The following is a 6000-nucleotide window of genomic DNA, read 5'->3' on the forward strand; positions in this document are numbered from 1 at the left end:
TTGTTAATCCTGTGAAATTATTCTCACGCAGGAGCACCATAAACCTGCTTCTCAGTGGCAGAAACAATGGAAGACAGGATGATAATTAGAGGAGAAGAAATAAGGGAGCTGAGCAAGAGCAGGCAGTAACGTAGAATAATCAAAAGAGAGTTACTAGTGAAATGTAAGCACACAGATCCAGCAGTGTGTCACTATGTTTCCAAGTGTGTGATCTGAAAATAAAAGAGCAGATTAGTTGGTCTTTGGTTGGAAAGAGGCAATCAGATTAGCAGCCTGGGTCTTGTTGTGTTCCTGCCATCTGTGCCAGATGCTGCTGTTGAGTCAAAACCTTAGCCAAAGTATGCACAGGGTACCTTTTGGGGTCAGACATTAGCAGAGTGCCAGTAGGGGCAGCAAAGCATACAGCCTGCCTAAAGAAATAATGGCTAACTTAAGCTCATAAACATGCTTTTTCTTGCTGTCATACTTATACAGGTTGTTTTGTCTGTCCAAAGAAAGCAGGTCCAGGGTTTTAAAGATGTTTCTGGGATTTTAATTCGTGAAGCCTTTGAAGACTTGTTGTTGTTGTGAACCCTCTTTATTTGCACTTCTTCACTGAGTCTTCTCTTCATTGCAGATATAGATAATGCTATGACTAACTGCTGGAGAGAAAAAGGATTTCTTTGCATCTTCCATGGATGTCTAGGTCTTTATGCCAAGGTGTGCGTTTCATTTTGTCGCGTATGTGCTCATTCAGACACTCCAAATGTTTCCACTGTCTCTCTGATGTTTTGTTTTTGCAGTATATCTTTGTCATTTACATTAACAGGTCCTTTGACTGCCTCATATGGTTTAACAGCTGCAGTTTCAAATCTGGAATTGACTCCACAATCAGATTCAGTGTATTTGTCTGCAATAATTCATAAACAGTCACTAAGTGGGGCACTCCCGTTCATAAAAGCATCTTTTGACTGAACTGTCCTCAGTGTGGAAACATGGCTGTAATTCCTCACCAGTTAGCAATGAAATTAAGGTGGAACATTTAAAAAATATCGTCATTGTTTCATTTTAAATGTACTGTGCAGGCACACAGAGTACTAGCACAACTACATAATGATTTGATGTTAAAGAATTCAGTTTGAAAAGATACTTCAGGAAATCTGTACCTAAAATTTTGCCAAAATTTCAGACAAAACAGTTTTCCAGAGAGAGCGAGGGAGGTTAGACATTGAGGTCAGCTGTGCTACTTCATTTTCATAAGTACAGGTGTCACTCCAGGCACCCCAAATATTTTATTCATTTTAAGTGACAGGTGGAGAGAGGAGATTTTTGCACTCAGACACCTGGATGCCCTACTAACTCCGAATGGTAGCTAATAGAGTCCGACATGAGCTCCATTTAGCAGAGGAGAGGGAAATAGTTGAAGAGAGAGAGAGGGAAAATGAGAGCGGTAGCTTGCAGGTGTGGAGTGAGGCTGGATTGCCACCACAGCGCTGTGAAAGTCGACTGCTCGAGGGATTCTAGCAGGTCAAACAGAGAAAATTAATATGTTCTTTAGTAGTGTGGATAGTGTTGAAAAATCTGGATTTTCTACCTCTTTCCACCATGAAAGTAGACGGACTGCTTTTAGGTGGATGAATATAAAAGGTTTAAATTTCCCACATGCATTAATGTGTCAATTTGTGACAGACTGGCTAATTGTTTGAGGCTTCTTCCCACTTTCTGGCCCTTACTGGAATCAGCGCCAATCCCCAGGGGACCACAGAAAGCTTTAGCTGTGTAATGATTGTTTTATCTTAGCAATGCGCCTCTGGAATTTTATATAATAAAATAAAGGCCTTAGAGACACCAGGTGCATTAGTAACAAAAAGATCAATGGAAAAATCCTGTTTGTGTTCCTGGATCAGTTTTGCGTGGCCTCTTCTCTCTTTATTTAAGAGTGTGAGAATTTTGAGATAAACTAATGAGAAGCTAAGACAGCGCCCACTCCAGCAAGGGGAGTAATCACAAAACCCAAAGAAGGGAAAGCAGGAAAGTCATAATGTTACTGTTTCCTGCCATATTGATATCTAGCCATGGAAAGTCTCAGCATGTTGTGGTTTTCAAGGTGGCGGTCAACAATCCTGACTAATGTTATGCCAAGGACACTTGTTTTTAAATCAAAGTCTTCTCGAGGCCAAGAGCTGATTTAAAACACACATTTCAAACACAGGTTGAATCCTCAATGAAGAGCAACAGCAACGCCGGAACAACTCTTAGGCCAAATAGTGCCAACTCTTTTTGCTGGCTCATCCATCAAACTCCGAGTGAAATGTCACTCCACAAATGTCTCCATAGACTAGAAAAGTCCCCTATCTCCTTTCCTTCCCCCCATTACACAGTCAAGTCCATTTTACCCGATCATTCCTGCTAACCTTTAGAAAAACTTGTCTTTTTCTTTTCTCTGTGAGCCCGACAACATGGACAAAGAGCAAGTATCTCCAGTGTCCATGTATCATATATATTTTAGCACATAGAAAAGAAAGGAGAAAAAAGATGTTTGGAGGTTTTAACACCCTTTAGGACACACAAAACCCCTTCTTTCAAGCTTATTTCATTTCGTTTTATTTTAGGTGGCCATAGGCAATACTATTTATCTCTAAACATTCCTTTTTGCTAAAGCATATAGTGCTGGATCAGGAGACTGAATCCTCTCTTAGTTATGCTGCAATAGGTGTAGACTGCCGGGGGGATTCCCATGATGCACTGAGTGTTTCTTCTTCATTCACCTTTCTCACTCACTATGTGTTAACAGACCACTCTGCATTGAAGCATACTTGTTATGAATCTCTGTCTCTCTTCCACAGCATGTCTTTATCCTGTCTTCCTTCTCTCACCCCATCAGGTCACAGCAGATGGCCCCGCCCCTCCCTGAGCCTGGTTCTGCTGGAGGTTTCTTCCTATTAAAAGGGAGTTTTTCCTTCCCACTGTCGCCAAAGTGCTTGCTCATAGGGGGTCATATGATTGTTGGGGTTTTCTCTGTATGTATTATTGTAGGGTCTACCTTACAATATAAAGCGCCTTGAGGCGACTGTTGTTGTGATTTGGTGCTGTATAAATGATATTGAATTAATCACTAACTCATACCTATGCTGGAAGTGAAGTGGTCTTTGATATCAAAGGCATGGCAGGTCCACATCCTGATGGGAGTGCTGGTTAGACAACAAAAGAAGTGAAGTGAAAGAGCATGGAATTCATTTCTCAAATGAGTTTTCAAAGTAAATATATCAAATGCAAAGCATCTGCACTGAGTGAACTCAATGCCCTAAAAGAAAACGCCAAAAACACAAAACGTCTCATTGCTTTTGGCTCAGTTTGAGACAACATGTTTTGACCATAAAGGTCTGCACATAATCGTTGATCACAGCGCATTATTTTCTGTTCTGGACAATAAAATTTAATAGAAGTCATAAAAGCACACCCTGAGGACACTGATGTAAAACCTTTCTAAAGAATCTGCTTATTTAGCTCAGAATTGCATTCAATTTTATTCAATTCAGTCGACCAAATTTCTGTCTTTGACTTATACAACTCCTGGTGTACACTGTACACTCTTTATGTGAATGAAGAATAAATGTTACTTAGCACAGTTAAAAATAACCTCACTACTCAGTTTTCCTGAACAAGCTGGCAGGAGCCAGAAACACATTTTGGGTGGGCGGGTTGGGGAGTTCTGCCATGACTCAAAGCTGTAACTTCTTTACTACACCCGTACTGTATAATCAACAGAGTACATCCAAATGACCTGTGTATGTGAATTCACTGTAGTGTCTGTCTATATACTCTCGCAGTCCTACTATACCTGGTGGTTAGAAAAACATCTTTGATTATAAGCACTTAAATTTTCTGGCAAGTGCTGTTTTTGCAGAAAGATGATTTATTGTCCTAAAACCACAGGGTCATTTTAAAATTTGTTTCAGTTGCTTTGTTGTTATTGAAATTAAAAACAGGTGCACTAGAGGGGCAACAATGAGACAACCCCCAAAACAGGAATTGTTTTACAGGTGGAGGTCACTGAGATTTTGTCCCTAATCATTGTTTCTGGCTGTTTTTTCACAAGTTTTGCATTTGGCTATGGTCACTGTCTCTGTTGGGAGGATGAGGCAATATCTGAACCCTGCTGAGGTTGCACACGTAGTCCGACTCCCAACATAGTCTCAAGAGCATGGAGGAGATTCCAGGAGACAGACAGTTACTCTAGGAGAGCTGGAACAGGCTTCAGAAGATCCTTAACCCCTTAGCAGGAGCGGTATTTGGACCTTTGTTCAAGGAGGAACAAAATGAGCACTACTAGTGTGACAAAATGACCTCCAGCAGGTCACTGGTGTGAAAAAAAAAAGTTTTAGGAGGCCCTGTGCAGAATTGTCAGGTCTACCACTGACGCCCTGTACTATTCAAACACTACTCTGTTCCAGTTGATTCCTCCTGTACAACAATACCTGTCCCCGTGTGGCGAGAGCATGCATGCAGTTACTGCAGGAAGGGTATTAATACCACTGACTGGGATGTTTCGATCCATCCAACATTGCCAGGTTGCACTGCGGACTATCCAAGAGGTTGGCGATACCCTGGTCACGATCTGGGAGGAGATCCTCCAGGACACCAGCATTGTCAGGCATGCATACAAGCATGTGAGGGCCAAAAAACCCACAAAAACCAAAAAAGAATCACCTGGGATGCCATTAAACCATGTGGCATCCTTTGATTCCTAACACATTACGCAGTTCACGTCAGTATAGACATCCAGCATGATCCGATGTGTTTCTAAGTGTTCCTTTATTTACTTTTTGGAGCTGCACATTAATCCTCAGTAAAGTTTTCTAATCCTAGAGTCAAGATGTTTTAAGACATTTACTTTTGAATGAGTGAATGTGAGTGCGAATGGTTGCCTGTCTCTGTGTGTTAGCCCTGCGACAGACCGGCGACCTGTCCAGGGAGTACTCCGCCTCTCGCCCTATGACAGCTGGGATAAGCTCCAGCGCCCCCCGCGATCCTGAAAAGGATAAGCGGAAGCGAATGGATGGATGGATGAAACTAGTGTTAGGAAAAGTTGCAAAGAAGAGTGAGAGTAATAAATTTGATTAATACATTATGCTGCAACCTACAGTAGCTTTCACAGCCTGCACAAGTTGTCAGCCCATACAGAAAGACAAAGAAACGAAGAAACAAATACAAATGAAAACAGTATTCACACTAAAGGGTTGGACAGTTTTTATAAATTTAATATATCAATATATAGAGATATTTATCAACAGCTTGATTTCATAGAAACGTGAGTGAGACCATTTTGGCATACAGTACAGATATTCAATGTAAGTACAGAAGTTGCTAAGTTGTCAACACTCCCCCCCCCCCTCAACAACCCGCCCCAGTTAACCACCCAGCCCCCCCCACCCCCTCCCTCCCTCAAACAGACACAGAAGACAGAAAAACAGAGTAGAAGTGTACAGGAGCACAAAACAAGGCACCAATAAATTAAAATGATTCCTCCTCCTCCCCCCCCCCATCCCCACTTTAAAAAACCCCAAAATACCCCCCCCCCCAAAAAAAAACCAAACTAACAAAAGACGAATTAAATTTAAACAGAATTAAATACAGTGGAAACTCTAAAAATCCGCATTGCTGTTAAAAAGCAGGAGAGTAAAACAGAAACGAACAAATGGAAGTGAAAGTAATACAGGAACACTTTGGCAGATTATTAAATTTTAGTTACAATCAAGTAGTAAAGAAATCCAGTGCTCGTGTGTACAAATAAATTCATATATCGTCTACACTCCTTTTACCCCAGAAGTTTATGTACATCTTTTTTCTCCGTTTTTTTGCCGCTGTTGTTGTTTTTACAGATACATTTAAAACATTATCAAAAGATTTCTGCAGTATGAAAACGTATTATTTACAAGTCAGGATTCAAAACCACTGGACTGTACCACTCACTGGACACCCCCCTTGAGCCCCAACCCCACCACACTTTTATTTCCTCCC

This window comes from Mchenga conophoros, linkage group LG17 (assembly GCF_057382185.1).
Source record: "Mchenga conophoros isolate Kocher_MC1m ecotype Shallow Benthic linkage group LG17, M_conophoros_male_GT1.1, whole genome shotgun sequence".
Taxonomy (NCBI): domain Eukaryota; kingdom Metazoa; phylum Chordata; class Actinopteri; order Cichliformes; family Cichlidae; genus Mchenga; species Mchenga conophoros.